This window comes from Muntiacus reevesi, chromosome X (genome assembly GCF_963930625.1).
Source record: "Muntiacus reevesi chromosome X, mMunRee1.1, whole genome shotgun sequence".
Lineage (NCBI taxonomy): Eukaryota > Metazoa > Chordata > Mammalia > Artiodactyla > Cervidae > Muntiacus > Muntiacus reevesi.
In genome coordinates, this window is record NC_089271.1 from 26,511,678 (window position 1) to 26,533,336 (window position 21,659).

Here is a 21,659-nt window from a genome sequence, read left to right on the forward strand (position 1 = left end):
TGTATGGTAGAAGATAAAATCAGATTTGCTTTCCAGATGTTTGTGAAAGGAAGGGAATTAGGGACATCTTTGCAGGGTCAATTACCAAACACTGTAGACCCAATCCCAAATCAGTCTTAAGGACACCCTGAGGGAAAGAGTAACAAATGCATAGAGACTATATACTCAGGCCAGTCAAGCACATATTTGTTCAAGAAATCGGACAGGATTAGGCCCCCTTACAGATCAGCAGCAATGGCCCTATACAATGAAGTAGACTTAAGTAGAGAAAATACTTTGTTTTGTCTGATCATTGCCACTCTACAAGTTACCTGACCAGGGAAACAGAACCAAGTTAAAGTTTTAAATGAGGGTCAGAAACCTAGAGATTTGAGGAAGATGATCATAAAAGGAATATAGACACTCAATAAATTATTATTATTATTCAATCATAGAATATCTCTTTGGAATAAGAAATGAAGTAAAAGTTTTGCTCAAACAAATTATTTTTCTCTAGCAATTATTTCTAGAACCTATGAGGGACATTGTGCTGTGTGATCAACAGAAACTCCTGCAGGAATCAACGTTGGTGAGTCACCACACAATTAAATTCAGAATCATGGTGGGAAAGGAAGTCAAAGGAAAACATAATATGATTATCCAATATACAAATGAAACCCTGACAAAATGCAATAGTAAGTCCAATTTTGAAGATAAAATATAAAAGTCAATAACCCACAGGAAACTAGTGTACTATTTAAAGCTGTGTTATTAAAAATTTGAGATTAATTTTCTTAAAGCAAAAAAAATAGCTATTCAAAATAGCTTTCTTGACCTTCACTTCCTTCCATTACTATGTTTGATATCCTAGTTTAGGCTTTTATTACTCTTTTGACATGAACTGTGTCAATAATAACTCAATAGTTCTTTATTTCTTTAGACATCCACTCTACCACTGCATCTTTCTTTCCATCCATTCAAAAATTTTTCCATGTGCTGTGTTTCCAGGTGCCATGTTCATTACTGAGGATCTATTTAAAAAACAGATCTATTAACAGTAAAAACAAATGCCTTTAGAATTGTCTGTACTCAATAAATACACAGTCTTGTTTTGTTCAGTATCTCAGTCATGTCCAACTCCTTGCAACTCGACATACAAAAAACTAAGATGGCATATAGATGGGGAAACAATGGAAACAGTGACAGACTTTATTTTCTTGGGCTCCAAAATTACTACAGATGGTGACTGCAGCCATAAAATTAAAAGACACTTGCTCCTTGGAAGAAAAGCTATGACCAACCTAGACAGCATATTAAAAAGCAGAGACATCACTTTGCTGACAAAAGTCCATCTAGTCAAAGCTATGGTTTTTCCAGTAGTCATGTATGGATGTGAGAGTTGGACCATAAAGAAATCTGAGTGCCAAAGAATTGATGCTTTTGAACTGTGGTGTTGAAGAAGACTCTTGAGAGTCCCTTGCACTGCAAGGAGATCAAACCCGTCCATCCTAAAGGAAATTAGCCCTGAATATTCATTGGAAGGACTGATGCTGAAGCTGTAACTCCAATACTTTGGCTACGTGATGCGAAGAACTGACTCATTGGAAAAGACCCTGATGCTGGCAAAGACTGAAGGCGAGAGGAGAAGGGGATGACAGAGGATGAGATGGTTGGATGGAATCACTGACTCAATGGACTTGAGTTTGAGCAAGCTCTGGGAGTTGGTGATGGACAGGGAAGCCTGGTGTGTTGCAGCCCATAGGGTCACAAAGAGTCGGACACAACTGAGCAACTGAACTGAATTTCAAAGAAAATAGTGTTACAGGAACTATGAATTGTATTAAATGTAAGTGTTAGAACAGGTAACAGATGTTCAAAACAGAACATACTTTGTAAATTTGGTAAACATTTTTCTAGAGGCAAGAATACAATCACAAAAATGGAAGACTAGTCCATAAGACAGTGGCCTTTGGAAACTTAAGAGTCAGAAATGCTGGATCTGGCCCTTTTAGGACCAAAATATATCCAGGCAAGCACAGAATTGAATCAGATTGCCTGCAAATTTTTCTAAATAATGATAATAGTATAATAGGATATAGTGATAATAGGATATAGTGATAATAGGATATAGTGATAATAGGAAGGGGGGGAGGATTAAGGTAATTGCCCTCCTTCATGGATCCAGGGAAGCCAAGCATGGACAGGAAATTTCAATGATATCACGTCTCCTTGAGGAACTTTTGCCTCATGAAGGACCAGCTCCTTGGGTATACAGCCTATGCAGTTGCACAGGGCACTTCACTTAGAAGGACCCCTGCTACTGCTGCTGCTAAGTCACTTCAGCTGTGTCCGACTCTGTGCGACCCCAGAGACGGCAGCCCACCAGGCTCCCCCGTCCCTGGGATTCTCCAGGCAAGAACACTGGAGTGGGTTGCCATTTCCTTCTCCAATGCAGGAAAGTGAAAAGTGAAAGTGAAGTCGCTCAGTCATGTCCAACTCTTTGTGACCCCATGGACTGCAGCCCACCAGGCTCCTCCGTCCATGGGATTTCCAGGCAAGAGTACTGGAGTGGGTTGTCATTGCCTTCTCCGTGGAAGGGCCCCATACTTGGTTTACTTCTCTGTTATCACGGTCTTGGACCTTTTTAATTATTAATTTTATTTTTGGCTGTGCTGGGTCTTCTTTGCTGCACAGACTTTTCTCTAGTTGTGAGTGGAGGCGACTCTCTAGTTGCAGTGTACAGGCTTCAGTAGTTATGGTGCACAGACTTAGTTGCTCCATGGCATGTGGGATCTTCCCAAATCAGGGACTGAACCCATGTCTCCTGCATTGGCAGGCGGATTCTTTACCACTGAACCCCTAGGGATGCTCTTGAACCTTATTTTAAATAAAACTTTACATTAAATGCAACTTTTATAAAATATTTTGCCAAGTTTTATGAAAAAATAATTGACATACATTCTAAGTTTAAGGTGTACAGCCTGATGGTTTGATTTATACATATTTTGGAATGATTACAACAGGTTCAGCTAATATCAATCTTCTCATATAGATAAAATGAAAAGAAAACAAACAAAAATAACTTTTCTCCTTGCTTGTGATAAAATTCTTAGGATATATTCTCTGAACAACTTTGCCATATATCATATAGCAGTGCTAACTATATTCATCCTGCTGTATATTACATCCCTAGTATTTATTTATCATATAACTGGAATTTTGTACCTTTTAACCACCTTCCTCCTATTCCCCTCCTTCCCTCTCATCCCCTCACTCCATGTCTATTAACAAGTCTGATCTCTTTTTCTATGAAGTTTTTTTTTTTAAGATGCTATATGTAAGTTGAAATCATTCAGCATTTGTTTTTGACTTATTTCACTTAGTGTAATGCCTTCGAAGCCCATCCATGTTGATGGAAATCGTAGAATTTCCTCATTTTTATGGCTGTATAATATTCCTAGGGTGTATGTCTCTCTCTCTCTCTACACACACACACATATACACTCCACAACTTCATATCTTTTCTTCCATTAATGGACAGTTAGACTGCTTCTGTGTCTTGGCTATTGTAAATAATGCTGGCATGAACATGGGAACATAGGGGTACATATATGCTTTCAAGTTAATGTTTTTGTTTGCTTTGCATATAGTCCCATAAGTGGAATTGCTGTATCATATGGTAGTTCTGTTTTTAATTTTTATCATAGTGGATAATTGAACCTGTGCATTAACCTTTTTGCTTAAGTTAATTCAAGTTGAATTTATGCATATAAAATCAAAGGAATCTGATCAATGAATACTGTATCTTCAAAGTTTATAAAAATAAAATAATAAAAAGATTACTCATTAAGATGGGAGAATTTACATTTCTTCATATATTCACTATTTGGAGGAAAGGAAATAAGCTGTTTTCAGTAAAATCCATTATTAAAAAGAGTCCAGATTTATCTTGATTGATTCCAGATCTCAGAAACTGAAAACACATTGTTGTAATATGAAGGAATGAATATAAGCTGCAGGCAGATGACATAATTAGACCCTTTCTCTTCTGCTTGGGGATTTGTCTTTGTATTCATTTGGGGTAGTAACTGTTGCATAAGTGATTATTTCTTTGAGAATGTATGCAGATCTTTATCAATCCTTTTTAAAAGCAAATTTCCTTTCCATGAATGACTTTTCACCTATGAACTAATAGAAACATATGACTTTGATATAGTAGCAGTTTTTGTGTGCTTCATATTAATACAAGAGAGATTTTGGTGCCTTGGGCATTTGATATCCTTAAATTCCTCTCTGTAAACCTCACAGACATTTTCCCTGGCTGGAGTCTAAATCACTGTGTATATCAATAAAGAAAGTCATATTGTATTAGGGGGTGGGATAGGAAAACCTTGAAGAACTTGCAAAAATGTCTCCTTTAGACTGGACTTTTTATTTTGTCCCTTTGCTTTCAATTCCAGAGCTTTCAAATTCCTCAGGACTCTTTCCTCATTAACCACCTTCAGTCCAGTTCAAGCTCCAGTGTTAGTTGCTCAGTCGTGTCTGACTATTTGCAACCTCATGGACTATAGCCCGCCAGGCTCCTCTGTCCATGGAATTATCTAGGAAAGATTACTAGACTGGGTTGTCATTCCCTTCTCCAGGGGATCTTCCGGACCCAGGGAGTTAAGCAAACATTTATAGAGAACCTATTCTTATTAGGGACTGTGATAAATCTTATATGACTTTCAGCATCGCTCAGACTCCTCCTGCTGCCCCTCCCTGTTTATGTGGTGTTTTTTGTGACAAACCTTCTATAGCTTTTAAAAAATGCCTAATGATGTATTTATCATACTCGTATATGAATATCAGTTTGACTGGTTATATATATCTTGATGAAAGTATCTTTTCCTTCAGTACCTTAAAAACAAATGGGACCTAATTAAACTTAAAAGCTTTTGCACAACAAAGGAAACTATAAGCAAGGTGAAAAGACAGCCTTTAGAATAGGAGAAAATAATAGCAAATGAAGCAACTGACAAAGAATTAATCTCAAAAATATACAAGCAACTCCTGTAGCTCAATTCCAGAAAAATAAATGACCCAATCAAAAAGTGGGCCAAAGAATTAAACAGACATTTCTCCAAAGAAGACACACAGATGGCTAACAAACACATGAAAAGATGCTCAACATCACTCATTATCAGAGAAATGCAAATCAAAACCACAATGAGGTACCATCTCACGCCAGTCAGAATGGCTGCTATCCAAAAGTCTACAAGCAATAAATGCTGGAGAGGGTGTGGAGAAAAGGGAACCCTCTTACACTGTTGGTGAGAATGCAAACTAGTACAGTCACTGTGGAGAACAGCGTGGGGATTCCTGAAAAAACTGGAAATAGAACTGCTATATGACCCAGCAATCCCACTGCTGGGCATACACACCGAGGAAACCAGAATTGAAAGAGACACATGTACCCCAGTGTTCATCGCAGCACTGTTTATAATAGCCAGGACATGGAAGCAACCTATATATCCATCAGCAGACAAATGGATAAGAAAGCTGTGGTACATATACACCATGGAATATTACTGAGCCATTAAAAAGAATTCATTTGAATCAGTTCTAATGAGGTAGATGAAACTGGAGCCTATTGTATAGAGTGAAGTAAGTCAGAAAGAGAAACACCAATACAGTATACTGACACATATATATGGAATTTAGAAAGATGGTAATGATAACCCTATATGCGAGACAGCAAAAGAGACACAGATGTATAGAACTGTCTTTTGGACTCTGTGGAAGACGGCGAGGGTGGGATGATTTGAGAGAAGAGCATTGAAACATGTATATTATATGTGAAAGAGATCACCAGTCTGGGTTCGATGCATGAGACAGGGTGCTCAGGGCTGGTGCACTGGGATGACCCAGATGGATGGGATGGGGAGAGAGGTGGGAGGGGGGTTCAGTACACCCATGGCTCATTCATGTCAACATACGGCAAAAACCACTACAATATTGTAAAGTAATTAGCCTCCAATTAAAAAAAAAAACATCATTTCCCTGTCTTCTTGCATCCAAAGACAACTAAGACATCAATATGGTTATTGGTTCTTTGAAGTTCACCTGCATTCTCTTACTAGAATTTCTGTCTTTTTCTTTGGCCTTTTATGTGTCTTTATAATCTAGATGTAGTATTTGTAATCAGTGACTAGTTTCACTTTTAACTTGGCAGTTTCATCTCTATTATTTCCTCAAACCTCTCTCCCTCCCTACCTTCCTTCTTGCCACTTTCCTTTTCCTTCTCTGCACCTCCTTTCCTCTCTTTTATCTCTCTCTAATAAATTTCCTCTGCTTCTCCTAGTATGTGTGGGTACTATTCTGTATTCTGTATATTTTTAACTTTTCTTTTACATATGCTGTCTATTCTTTCTTTCTGTTTTCAAAAAAGCAGAAAGGTAATTCTATTTGTTGCTCTACTTCATAAATACACTTATTGTATTCCTTATTTCAATGATCATAGATTTTATGTGCTGATAATTTTAGTGAATTCATGATTGTTGTTCTTGTTTCATAGTGTCAAATATATTTACTTATTTACAATTAATTTACAAGTGGCCTCTTTATGTAAGCTTTTAGGAGTTTCTCTTTCTCCTAGAATGCTGATCACTCCCAATGATTCAACATGATGTAGGTCCCTTTCATTCATGTTCTAGGCTCTTGGTAAGCCATTTAAATCTGGAGATTTATCATTCAGTTTTTGAAATTTCATTCATTGATGATTTACTTCCATCTGTTTTCTCTATTATCCCTTTATGGTACTATAATTAGTCAGATGTTAGAATTAGTCAGTGTTTTACCTATCTTTTTAGTATCTAATTTTCCATCTCTGTCTTTTTGTTCTACTTTTTGTGTAATTTTTTGCAACTTTATCTTCCAGCCCCTCTGTTTAATTTTTAATTCTCAATATCTTATTGTTATTATCAGTAACTCTTTGTTATTATCAAGTTCTCTAATTTTTTTCCTATTTTTAGTAGAATTCTAGTTTTATATTTTGGATGAAATATCTTCTCATATGCTCTGTGGATATTACATATTCAATTTTCTTTTACTGTATATCTTGTCTTTGTTTCTTCTCATTTTCTTTTCTTTTTTCCCCAATATTGACACTCATCAAATGCCTACTAATTTTTAGGGCTGATCTTTTAAATTAAGAGTGAGACACTACAAAAGCCTGTCCTTTGGTTGCCTTAACTCTAGGGCTTTCAGATGTCAAGTCTAGCTTTTATTTATAGCTCTCCCAAATGTGAGTTTTAGAACCTTTTAAAATATATATATTTTTTTAAATTTTATTTTATATTGGAGTATAGTTGATTAACAATGTTGTGTTAGCTTCAAGTGTATAACAGAGTGATTATATATATATATATATACACACATACACACACATGTATCTGTTCTTTTTCAAATTCTTTTCCCATTTAGGTTATTACAGAATGTTGAACAGAGTTTCCTGTGCTATACAGCGGAAAAATGAGCATTTTATAAAATTAGTGAAATACAGAATGCCCCAGTTATCACCAAGGGGCACTGTTGTGGTTAGAGCCTTCATAATAGTGTCCCTGCTTCCTTGTCAAGTGCCGTTTAACTTTCCAATGAAGTAACTCAAATTAAACTCAGTTGATATTTCTGTATGGAGTCATTTTTTATAAAACTACTTAAGCTGCTTTTGACCACTTTGATCTGAACTAAGAGAAATTGGAGTATAAATTTTATGTAATATAATATCAAACATCCACTAAACCATTTGGGATTTATTTACAAACAGGATGTGGGTGTAGTTATAGGTGCTCCTTAAGAAATAAAGATAAAAAGTAAGATTAGTAGTGCTATATATTTGATACCACCATTAAAGAAAAACCATTTGAAATGTGCCTAATGTTACATAGGAACTATTCATGACTTTGTTGCTCATTAGTGCATTTAGGCAATTCAGAATTAAAATAAAACCCAAGGTGCCAATTTTGGAAAAAGCACTGCATGGTAAGAATACAGTGTTTGGTAGGCTGTAGTGTCATAGGTGCTTTTTAAATTATTTTTATTTACTTTCTTTGTGTGTGGAATCATTTTTTGTTTCTTGATTTCAGTTCAGTCGCTCAGTCGTGTCTGACTCTTGCCACCCAATGGACTGCAGCATGCCAAGATTCCCTGTCCATCACCAACTCCCTGAGCTTGCTCAAACTCATGTTCATTGAGTCGGTGATGCCATCCAACCACCTCATCCTTTGTTGTCCCCTTCTCCTCCCGCCTTCAATCTTTCCCAGCATCAGGGTGTTTTCCAATGAGTCAGTTCTTCCCATCAGTTGGCCAAAGTATTGGAGCTTCAGTTTCAGCATCAGTCCTTCCAATGAATATTCAACACTGATTTCCTTTAGGATTGACTGGTTTGATCTCCTTGCAGTCCAAGGGACTCTCAAGACTTTTCTCCAACACCACAGTTCAGAAGCATCAATTCTTCCATGCTCAGCTTTCTTTATGGTCCAACGCTCACATCCATACATGACTATTGGAAAAAGCATAGCTTCGAGTAGATGGACGTTTGTCAGCAAAATAATGTCTCTGCTTTTAAATATGCTGTCTAGGTTGGTCACAGCTTTTCTTCCCAGGAGCAAGCTTCTTTTAATTTTATGGCTGCAGTCACCACCTGCAGTGATTTTGGAGCCCCCCAAAATAAAGTCTGTCACTGTTTCGCTTTTTCCCCATGTTTTCCATGAAGTGATGGGACTGCATGTCATGATCTTAGCTTTTTGAATGTTGAGTTTTAAGCCAGCTTTTTCACTCTTTATATAAGTATTACAGTGTGATGATTTGGTAGACATTGTTGAATGATTGAGGTGATGGATCTGTTAATTATCTAGCTTTGTTTTTTTTTTAAAGTTTTCTAAAAGGTATATATTATACATATTTATATATAGTGATACAAAAACTTTTCAACTACACTTGATAAAGGCTTGAGAAAGAACATCAAGAAAAAAAAGATAAGAGATCGAGAAATTGGAGAACATTAAAGTAAATGAATTGGGAGCACTGAATATGAAATAGAAAAATTGAAACAAACTTTATAAAAGTAAAAGATCATTATGTAATCCAGTTGTTTTTAAACATGACTGCTCATTAGAAACATATCTGGAGTTCTGGAGGAAAAAAGCAATACCTGAGCATTTGTATTTTTCAGAAATTTCAAGACAATTCTGATATGCTTCTGGATTTTAAAAGTGATTTCAGGTTTTTCTATTAGATACCAGTTTTGCTGATATAGCATTCTATTATTATTCTGTTGACCAATCATGATACAATCATATTAAATGAGTTATAGTTACAATATCACGATAGTAAAAGATGTTTCTCAGTTTTCACAATCAATAGCCAGACAAAAAATATAATTAAAATTGCAAACCATAATAGGAACATGATTAACTTAACAATATAAAATAATTACATACAATTTGGGGGGCAATGGTCAAGCAGAGTGATGTGGTAATTGAAAGGGCATACATGCACATGTTTTCATCCACCTCCCCAGTCTATACCTTATGTCTTTCAGTTGGTGCATATAATCCATTTATAGTTAAGGTCATTATTGATATGTATGATCCTATTACCATTTTCTTATTTTGGGTTTATTTTCTGTAGATCTTTTTCTTCTCTTGTGTTTCCTGCCTAGAGAAGTTCCTTTAGCATTTGTTGTAAAGCTGGTTTGGTGATGCCGAATTCTTTTAACTTTTGCTTATCTGGAAAGCTTTTGATTTCTGCATCAGATCTGAAGGAGAGTCTTGCTGGGTAGAATATTCTTGGTTGTAGGTTCTTCCATTTCATCACTTTAAATATATCATGCCATTCCCTTCTGGCTTGTAGAGTTTCTGTTGAGAAATCAGCTGATAGCCTAATGGGAGTTCACTGGTATGTTATTTGTTGTTTTTCCCTTGTTGCTATTAATATTTTATCTCTGTCTTTAATTTTTGTCATTTTGATTACTTTGTGTCTTGGTGTGCTCCTCCTTGGGTTTATCCTTCCTGGGACTCTCTGTGCTTTCTGGACTTATCTGATTATTTCCTTTCTGATGTTCAGGAAGTTTTCAGCTATTATCTCTTCAAATATTTTCTCAGGTCCTTTCTCTCTTTCTTCTCCTTCTGCCCATCCGTTTGTTCTTTAGCTCTCCGAGGTCGTTGGTAAACATTTCATGCATTGTCTCAATCTTTGCCTCCACTCTCTTTCACAAATCCTGGATCATCTTCACTCTCATTATTCTGAATTCTTTATCTGGAAGGTTGCCTCTGCTTCATTTAGTTGTTTTTCTGGGATTTTATCTTGTCCCTTCATGTGGGACATAAATTTCTGCTTTTTCATCATGAGTAACTTTCTGTAATATGGTTTTTGTTTTAGCTTCTGTGAGACTATGCTGCTGCTTGCTTCTTCTGCCTGCCCTCTGATGGATGAGGCTAAGAGGCTTGTGTGAGCTGCCTTGCTCAGTGAGGCTTTAATTATCTGCTGATGGGTGGTGTTGCACTCCTTCCCTGGTGGTAGTTTGGCCTGAGGCAACTCAGCCCTGGGGTCTATGGCCTCTGTGGTAGGGTTAATGGCAAACTCCAAGAGGATTTAAGCCAAGGGGGACCTTCTAGTGCCCCCGTCGCAGTGGTGAGCCCCTTCCAACCCATGCCTCCACAGGAGGCCCTCCAACACTAGCAGGTAGTTTGGATTCAGTCTCCTATGGGGGCACTGCTCCTCTCCTCTGGGTCTTGGTACATGCAAAATTTTGTTTGCTTTTGATCTACAAAAGATATACATGACATAAGTATATCTTATTGGCAGCTAAAGCAAATGAAACTTTGAGACATGCTTAAAAGGTTAAATTCTTGGTAAAATAGTAAAATAAGATTTTTGAAAAGTAAACTGCAACAAAAGTTATACACATTCGGTAACAAAATAAAATCTGCTAAGCTGTAATTATTTTAAATTAGTCACATGGAAGATAATTGGTAGCAGTGGAAATCAGAGTTGATAGATAAAATAAAAATTAAAGGAATCATGATTGTTATAAGGGTGACTTCAGATATAGTATTTAAGATAAGAACGAGATATCATATGAAAAATATTTTAAAAATTTTAAGTAGGTTACTCAAATATTTAGGAGAAAGTTGGACTTATTCTTTGCCTAAAATGTAAATAAACGTAACTCTAATTGTATGTTGTTGCTTCTGAGATAAATTTCTCTTTGTCTGTTCTTCCTACTATCCTTAGGTCTTATCCTTCTGATCCCTCATCTATCTTCACTCTTCATAAGCATTTGTTAAACTCTCTACTGTGATGTTGATTTTTAAAATATTTTTATTTTCTTTGTAGTCATACTGAGAAATAATTGTAATCACTGTATAAGTCTAAGGTATGCAGCATGATGGTTTGATTTACATATTTTGTTAAATGATTATCACAACAGGTTTACTTAATACCCATCATCTCATCCAGATACTATAAAAAGAAAAAAAAATTCTCCTTTTGATGAAAACTCTCAGGATCTACTCTCTGAACAACTTGCCTCTCTATCATACAGCAGTATTAACTATGTTCATCAGGTTGAATGTTACATCCCTAGTACTTCTTTACCTTACAACTGTAAATTTGTACTTTTTGACCACCTTCCCCCAACTCCCTCTCCTCCAGCCCCCCACCACTGATAACCACAAATCTCATCTCTTTTTCTATAAGAAACAGAGAGTAGAATGGTGGTGGTGGGTGGTAATTTCCAGGGGCTGAGGGTTGGGAGAACTTGGGAGATGTTGTTCAAATGGTAGAGACCTGAAACTGGAATATGAATAAGTTCTGAGGATCTAATGTACAGCATGGTGACTGTAGTTAATAGTGTATTGTATACATGAAATTTGCTGAGAGTGAATCCTAAGTGTTCTAATCACACACACACAAAAGGGAACTCTAAGGTAATATGTGTGCTAATTTGTTTGATTGTAGTAAATAATTCACAAAGTCTGTGTTTGTCAAATCTTGTTATATACTTTTTACTATTTTTTGTTAATTATGCCTCAGTAAAACTAGAAAAATTATTCTGTAGTGCAAATCATTTATTGTGGGGATTTTGTTATGTTGGTTGGTTGGTTGATTTAATTTTTATTTCTCTTTTCCCCTCTTTTTCAAATTATGCTCCTATATTTATAGTTTTTAAAAATTTTGTATATTTATCATGATATTTCATTTCACCTTACCCACAAGTAAGGTAGTGGGAAGTTTCATGAATACCATCTATTTGCTCTAGCTTAATGTGTGTGAATGAGCTTTGATTCTTTGCTACTATCTCTAAGAGTTACTTGTCTCAGAGTTTCTATATGAGAGCTATATACTAAGTATAATATTGACTTTTTTTTTCTAATTCAATTATCTTTCAGATCTGGTGGAGGCCAGAGAAAGAGGGACAGAAGCTTCCAGGAATTGGTATAGGTCTTGAGTGTATTGTCATTTTCTAGATGGCCTTAGCAAGTAGTGTTGGAGGTTGTGGGCAGTTTAATGTTTCAATGCATAAAATTTCTGAAGAAACATATCTGATTATATTATTTTCATTATAGGTCCAAGGAAGGTAGACTTGATATTCTAGGACCTTAATAGACATTTTTTTTTTCTCCCTTAACTTTCTTTACCTTAGTGTTTTAATTAGATCAACTGATTGTTAACTCTAAAAAAAAAATTATTGGGTGAGGGTATTCCTTACATGCTTTAAATTGTTCCTTCAAATCTAGGGGGAGCCTGGGTAACTTTGCTTTAGATGGAGACAGCTACCCTAAATTCTCATGAAACATGCTTTGTCAGCTTCTCTCCTGAAATTATATTAACTCTCTTTTCAACCAGTGGAGGTAAACATAGGTGAAATCTGTCAGGAAAATTCTCTGAAATTTGGAAATGGGAAAAAGATAACCCTGGGCTTGCCTTTCTGTTGTCTGGGCTATTTTACAGTTTGGTAGGGCAGAGGTTAACTGGTAGCAATAAAAGTCATTTCTGTGTGTTGCAACAGATAATCCCTAATGATTTATAGCCCTCTTAGACAGTAAGAAGCTTTCTAACCCAGCAATCTAATTCTATCTTTTCTTTGGTAAACTGTCTATTTACCTAACTTTTCACATGATTTTATCTTGGTGAAAATTCTACCTGAACCATGTTGGAGGTTTCACTGAGATGCCCCAGCTGATGCACCTGATGGAGACAAGGAGACTAAAACTTGTGGGCTGGTTAGTTCCAGGCCTGTCTTCTCCTGGTTACTGGATTGAATTCCAAATGACAACAGAACTTCCACTTTGCTGGCTCTTAGTTTTTCCTCAGTTTCTTTTCTTCCACCTTTCTGCTGATTTTGTGTTTTTATATTTGTTTCTGTTTTGCACTCAAGTGATGTTACTGTCTCTTGGCAGCAGCAATGATTGGAAATTTGGTCTTACAGTCTTGCCATTTCATGATCTATATTGGATGAATGATAGAGAGTGGAGGATAAAATTTGTTGATCTTTTTGTTTTTGCTTGCTATTTATGAGCTTAAGTCAATTAGGAATTTTATACCAATTAGGATGAAGAAAGTCTCTCTGAGATTTTAACTGGGGACTTTAGTGTTTAGTGTTGTCCTGTGGCTGAAGTTGTGGAACAGAAGGTATAGGTTCTCTCTGTGTCTGTGTACCTGTACTTAATAAAAGGACATCATCTTGCCTGATGTCAGTTTGAAATGTTTTCCCACTTTGATGGAGAATTAAATTCTCAGATTATGTCCCTTAAATATAAAAGAATGCTATTCTGATTTGTATACAGAGATCCCTTACAGAAATCCAATAGTCTGCCTTAAAAGCTTTAGGAGTTAAAAAAAAAATCTGACCTAGTAATTCTAAATGTAAAATATGTTAAAAAAATACAGAAATTGCTGACTTAAAAACACTTTTAATCTAAGTTTGCATAATTAAGATGAATCTTTGGACAAATTAAACTAGTAGTTTTGGCTAAAATAATAAATAGTAACTCTCTTTTTTCCTTGAATCTGTCAGTATGGTTTATAATCCAAGCATTTTGTTTTTGTCTTTAGATTTGGCTTTGCTTTCTATTGAAGTCACACGTTGATCTGAACTTCTAGGCTTTTTAGTTTACTGATGAAATAAGTTTATATGACTCCTAGGAAACATTTATAATTATGAAAGAGGTTAGTTTGTTTTGGGCTAAATTGAATCATTATTCTGACACTTTTTTGTATCAACAGTGAATATGTCTTGTTGTGTTTCAGTTTAAATATAATTTACAAATTTGTAGTAATATTAAATTGAGTTAATAGATAGCGATTAGATGTCTAGATAATTTCTAAGTAAAAGTGAATACTCAAACATTGATTCAGTTCAGTGACTCAGTTGTGCCCGACTCTTTGAGACCCCATGGACTGCAGCATGCCAGCTTCCCTATCCATCACCAACTCCTGGAACTTGCTCAAATTCATGTCCATTGAGTCATTGATGCCATCCAACCATCTCATCCTCTGTTGTCCCCTTCTCCTCCTGCCTTCAATCTTTTTCAGCATCAGGGTCTTTTCTTTTTGTGGGTGTGTGTTTTTTCTTTTTTTTTTTTTCATTTATTTTTATTAGTTGGATACTAATTAATCAGGGTCTTTTCTAAAGAGTAAGTTCTGTGCATCAGGTGGTCAAAGTATTGCAGCTTCAGCTTCAGCATCAGTCTAACATTGATTAGTAAACATAATTTTAAGTTTACATGCTTTTACTGATTATTCTTATATGCCTTACAGTGGCTATGTCTTTGGGTAATGTTAATAAACATGTTCACTTAAGCCAATTTGTGAAGGTGTAAAAGTGCTGCATGTGGCTACAGAGAATGAATTTTCTTAGCCTGCTAAAGTATTTGATAGGGAGTTCTCAAATACTAGACCTCTCAGTAATTTTCTGAAATTGTTTGTTTTCTTTATTAAGAGTTACAATTATTGTAGTTGGCTGAGAATATATTAAGAGGAACAGTACCAGAATAAATACACTTACTATGTATGGTGATAAAATGTGGTTTTGTTTATCAAGAGAAAAAGAGGGTCATTTTGTTCTAAAGGTTCCAGTTGTTCCAGATTGTCAGTTTAGTGAGTGACTAAATTTGTTATGGAAAATTGTAGAAGGTTCGAAGAAAGGTAGTTTTTACTCAACTTAGTATAAAATAATTGAGAATGAAAAGAGACAAAGAAATATATTAAAATTTTACCAAAGTTCACTCATTTTAGATGAGGTTATTTATACCACAAAAAAAGAACATTGAAACTTTTACTGCCAAAAATATAAATGCAAGAGAATATTGTGACTTTTTCCTTTGTTAAAATCATTAAGGTGTCTTTTAAGAATCTTAACAGGAAGTTATAAAGGTTATTGTTTACTTTCTGTAGGTAATCCCCATCTCAGCAAAATAGTTGTTTTGCTTTATTATTTTGATTATTTAACAATAAAAACAACACGGATTCTTCACTTGTCAAAAAGATAAAGTTCCTTACAACTGTGTTACTTTCTTAAATAATTATTTAACAATATTTTACTGTCACTTTGATTAAATAGGTAACCATATATTGTTTCTCAGGCATCCTTCATCCTATCTTAAACAATTGATCAGATCTCTGACAACTCCTTTCATTTTACTTGCCCAAGATAGGATCTAATTTGAGAAAAATAAAAGTTCAAGTCTAACATTCACATTTAAAGAGATCATATAGATTTTCCAGGAGACCCTTGGAAAATCACAAAGATTTATTATTTACCTTAGAAAGATGCCCTAAGTAGGTTTGGTATCTCCATCTTAATTAACATTATTGTAAGAATTATGTGAACAAAACTGCCAAAGCAAAAGAGAGGCTTGGTTTTCCTGAGTTTAAATTCTCATACTTAAAATATTCAGTTCAGTTCAGTCGCTCAGTCGTGTCCGACTCTTAGCAACCCCATGGACTGCAGCATGTCAGGTCTCCCTGTCCATCACCAACTCCCAGAGTTTACCCAAACTCATGCCCATTGAGTCAGTGATGACTTCCAACCATCTCATCCTCTGTCATCCCTTTCTCCTCCCGCCTTCAATCTTTCCCAGCATCAGGGTCTTTTCAAATGAGTCAGCTCTTTGCATCAGGTGGCCAAAGTATTGGAGTTTCAGCTTCAACATCAGTCCTTCCAATGAACACTCAGGATTGATCTCCTTTAGAATGGACTGGATGGAACTCCTTGCAGTCCAAGGGACTCTCAAGAGTCTTCTCCATCACCACAGTTCAAAAGCATCAACTCTTCAGCGTTCAGCTTTTTTATAGTCTAACTCTCACATCCATACATGACCACCGGAAAAACCATAGCCTTGACTAGATGGACCTTTGTTGGCAAGGTAATGTCTCTGCTTTTTAATATGCTGCCTAGGTTGGTCATAACTTTCCTTCCAAGGGGTAAGCAATTTTTAATTTCATGGCTGCAGTCACCATCTGCAGTGATTTTGGAGTCCCCCAAAATAAAGTCTGCCACTGTTTCCACTGTTTCCCCATCTAATTGCCATGAAGTGATGGGACTGGATGCCATGATCTTAGTTTTCTGATTGTTGAGCTTTAAGCCAACTTTTCCACTCTCCTCTTTCACTTTCATCAAGAAACTCTTTAGTTCTTCTTCGCTTTCGGCCATAAGGGTGGGTTCATCTGCATATCTGAGGTTATTGATATTTCTCCTGGCATCTTGATCCCAGCTTGTGCTTCACCCAACCTGCCATTTCGCATGATGTACTCTGCACAGGAGTTAAATAAGCAGGGTGACAATATACAGCCTTGACATACTCCTTTTCCTATTTGGAACCAGTCTGTTGTTCCATGTCCAGTTCTAACTGTTGCTTCTTGACCTGCATACAGATTTCTCAGTAGACAGGTAAGATGGTCTGGTATTCCCATCTCTTGAAGAATTTTCCACAGTTTATTGTGATCCACACAGTCCAAGGCTTTTGCAGAGTCAATAAAGCAGAAATAGATGTTTTTCTGCAACTCTCTTGCTTTTTTGATGATCCAGTGGATGTTGGCAGTTTGATATCTGGTTCCTCTGCCTTTTCTAAAACCAGCTGAACATCTGGAAGTTCATGGTTCACATATTGCTGAAGCCTGGTTGGAGAATTTTGAGCATTACTTTACTAGTATGTGAAATGAGTGCAATTGTGTGGTAGTTTGAGCATTCTTTGGCATTGCCTTTCTTTGGGATTGAAATGAAAATTGCCCTTTTTCAGTCCTGTGGCCACTGCTGAGTTTTCCAAATTTGCTGACATATTGAGTGCAGCACTTTCACAGCATCATCTTTTAGGATTTGAAATAGCTCAACTGGAATTCCATCACCTCCACTAGCTTTGTTTGTTGTGATGCTTCCTAAGGCCCAGTTGACTTTGCATTCCAGGATATCTGGCTCTAGGTGAGTGATCACACCATCATGGTTATCTGGGTTATGAAGATCTTTTTTGTATAGTTCTTCTGTGTATTCTTGCCACCTCTTCTTAATATCTTCTGTTTCTATTAGGTACATACCATATCTGTCCTTTCTTGTGCCCATCTTTGCAATGAAATGTTCCCTTGGTATCTCTAATTTTCTTGAAGAGATCTCTAGTCTTTCCCCTTCTGTTGTTTTCCTCTATTTCTTTGCACTGGTCACTAAGGAAGGCTTTCTTATCTCTCCTTGCTATTCTTTGGAACTCTGCATTCAAATGGGTATATCTTTCCTTTTCTCCTTTGTTTGTTGCTTCTCTTCTTTTCACAGCTATTTGTAAGGCCTCCTCAGACAGCCATTTTTCTTTTTTGCATTTCTTTTTCTTGGGGATGGTCTTGATCCCTGTCTCCTGTACAATGTCATGAAACCTCATCCACAGTTCATCAGGCATTCTGTCTATCAGATCTAGTCCCTTAAATATATTTCTCACTTCCACTGTATAATCATAAGGGTTTATCAGTATAAATATTATAGAGATTTTACATTTCATGGGGAGGCTTAGAGATTTGCTAATGCCTGTGCTGCCATAATGCATTCTTATGCCTCAAGAAACTATTGATTAAGACTTTACAAAATAATTATTTACTGTACCCCAGTAGTAAACTATGATACTATTAGCAAAGTGATAAATTAAACACAGCCCCTCCGTCTCATCAACCAATTTTCTGCTTCTAGATATTTGCCTCAAGTCTCTGGTATAATCCAGAAGCTAACATTTGTGTCTTCAACAAAGAAGGACAGTCATAGAGCCTCTTGGAAAGGATCCTAACAGGTACTCTGAAATTAAAGAAATAGAAATTAAAGAATAGATTATGGCTACAGGCTGCCCAGTTGGCATTGGTTAACAACTTTGAGATTATGGTATGGATTTCTAGTCAGGATTTCTAGAACCCTTCTTAGTGCAGAAGCAAACAGACTTTGCAAAAGCAGATTGCTGACTTGAGACCTGATGAAACAAAATTCATCATTTTGGACTGAGGAAAACAATCTTATTATAATTGTCTAAAACATTACTGGAATTTCTTTTAATGTTTGATTTTTAATGTTATGTAAGGAAGTCTCATGCATTTTCTTCTTAAGCTATTCCTAACACTTAATTTAGTAGAGTATGCTTCTGTAAAAGTAAAACGAAACATTTTAATGCTGTTTTTCACTGGCCTCTCATAGTTCAGAAACAAATAGTAGTTTTTACTTGAGTGCCCTTACCTTTCATGACAGTGTTATATACTTATTTGCACAGACTCAATAAGAATTTGTCCTCCTTTATTCCCAGGTATATAACTGGACAGATTGCTTGTGCAGTCATAGCCTACCTACAGCATCATATTTGCAAGTGATTCTCATCAAATCAGGCATAATAATCTCACTCTTAAAGAACTAGTATTGACTTAATATGTTGACCAAATGACTACAAAGCCCTCCTAAGAAAACAAACTTGGTATCTGACTTATAAGTTCCCAGTCTTACAGGTAGTAAGAAGGATCACTTTCGGTCAGGCTAGAAACCTTAGAAAAATGTGGGGACCATGCCATTCTCTGGAAAATTCTATCTTTACCCATCCTTGACAAGTTTTTCAAGATAATTCCATCATTTTGTAGTTTGTAAATATGAACCATAGTTTCTTGGAACTGCATTAACAGGATTTCCATCAGTCTTACCTCAAATTGTTTCATCAATTTGGTAGATTTGATAAATGATCATCAATATTTTATTGACTACTTTTCCTCATTTTTTTTTGAAACAATGCAGGCTGGCATTTACTATTTGATAATTTTTAAAGCTATACTCTTTAGGAAACTTTTAAAAGGTAGGTTCACTGTATAAATGTCTGCTTTTATGTATAAATCAAAGAATCTTAACTGAAATTAAGAAGGTATATAGTCTGGAGGAAAGGCTTTCAGCATTGAATTTATAGGAAATTGGGATAGGTATATTTTACCTATCCCTATATATATATATATGTGTGTGTGTGTGTGTGTGTGTGTGTGTGTGTGTGTGTGTGTGTGTAAAAACCTTTGCTTACCTAAATTATGTGTTTCATTAACTTCAGTAGTGGAGTTTGTCAATCATTGCAGAATAAAGAATTATAATCAGAAAATGAGGAGTTTTCAAAGTCTATAGGCATTTGTTTATAAATCATCTGTGCATTAATAGTTCTAAGTTTCATTTTATGCTAGGACAAATGTATTTCTGTGAGTTCTTTTTTGTTTTTTTTTAATTGAAGGATAATTGCTTTACAGAATTTTGTTGTTTTCTGTCAAACCTCAACATGAATCAGCCATAGATATACATATATATCCCCTTCCTCCTGAACATTCCTCTCATCTCCCTCCCCATCTGACCCCCTAGGCTGATTGAGCTTCCTAAGACACACAGAAAATTCCTGTTGGTTATCTATTTTCTAAATGGTAATGTAAGTTTCCATGTCACTCTTTCCATATATCTCACCCCTCCCCTCCTCTCCCCATGTCCATAAGTCTGTTCTCTATGTCTCTTTCTCCACTGCTGCTCTGTAAATAAATTCTTCAGTACCATTCTTCTAGATTACATATCTATGTGTTAGAATACAATATTTATCTTTCTCTTTCTGATTCGCTTCACTCTGTATAATATGTTCTAGGTTCATCCACCTCATCAGAACTGACTCTAATGCATTCCTTTGTATGGCTGAGTAATATTCCATTGTGTATATGTACCACAACTTCTTTATCCATTCATCTGTTTATGGACATCTAGGTTGCTTCCATGTTCTAGTTATTGTAAATAGTGCTCCAATGAACAGTTCGATACATTTGTCTTTTTCAATTTTGGTTTCCTCAGGGTATATGCCTAGGAGTGGGATTTCTGGGTCATATGGTGGTTTTATTCCTAGTTTTTTAAGGAATCTCCATACCGTCTGCCATAGTGGCTGTAGCAGTTTATATTCCCACCAACAGTGCAAGAGTGTTCCCTTTCCTCCACACCCTTTCCAGCATTTATTGTGTGTAGACTTTTTGATGATGGCCATTCTGACTGGTGTGAAGTGATATCTCATTGTAGGTTTGATTTGCATTTCTCTAATAATGAGTGATGTTGAGCATTTTATCATGTGTTTGTTAGCCATCTGTATGTCTTCTTTAGAGAAATGTCTGTTTAGGTCTTTTTCCCATTTTTTGATTGGGTTGTTTGTTTTTCTGGCATTGAATTATATGAGCTCCTTGTATATTTTGGAAATTAATCCTTTGTCAGTTGTTTCATTTGATATTATTTTCACCCATTCTGAGGGTTGTCTTTTCACCTTGCTTATAGTTTCCTTTGCTATGCAGAAGTTTTTAAGTTTAATCATGTCCCGCTTGTTTACTTTGTTTTTATTTCCGTTACTCTAGGAGATGGGTCATAGAGGATCTTGCTTTGATTTATGTCATCGAGTGTTCTACCTATGTTTTCCTCTAAGAGTTTTATAGTTTCTGGTCTTATATTTAGGTCTTTAATCCATTTTGAGTTTATCTTTGTGTATGGTGTTAGGAAGTGTTCTAATTTCATTCTTGTATGTGTAGTTATCCAGTTTCCCCAGCACAATTTATTGAAGAGGCTGTCTTTTCCCCATTGTATATTCTTGCCTCCTTTGTCAAAGATAAGGTACCCATATTTTTGTTGCATGGGTTTATTGCTGGGCTTTCTATCTTGTTTCATTGGTCTATATTTCTGTTTTTGTGCCAGCACCATACTGCCTTGGTGACTGTAGCTTTGTAGTATAATTTGAAGTCAGGAAGGTTGATCCCTCCAGCTCCATTGTTCTTTCTCAGACTGCTTTGGCTATTCAGGGTCTTCTGTGTTTCCATATGAACTGTGAAATTTTTTGTTCTAGTTCTGTGAAAAATGCCATTGGTAACTTTATAGGGATTGCACTGAATCTGTAGATTGCATTTGGTAGTATAGTCATTTTCACAATATCGATTCTTCCTACCCAGGAAAATGGAATATCTCTCCATCTGTTTATGTCGTCTTTGATTTCTTTCATTAGTGTCTTATAATTTTCTGTGTACAATTTTTTTGTCTCCTTACTAAGTTTATTCCTAGATATTTAAATCTTTTTGTTGTAAAGGTGAATGGGACTGATTCCTCAATTGTTCTTTCTGATTTTTCACTGTTAGTATATAGAAAT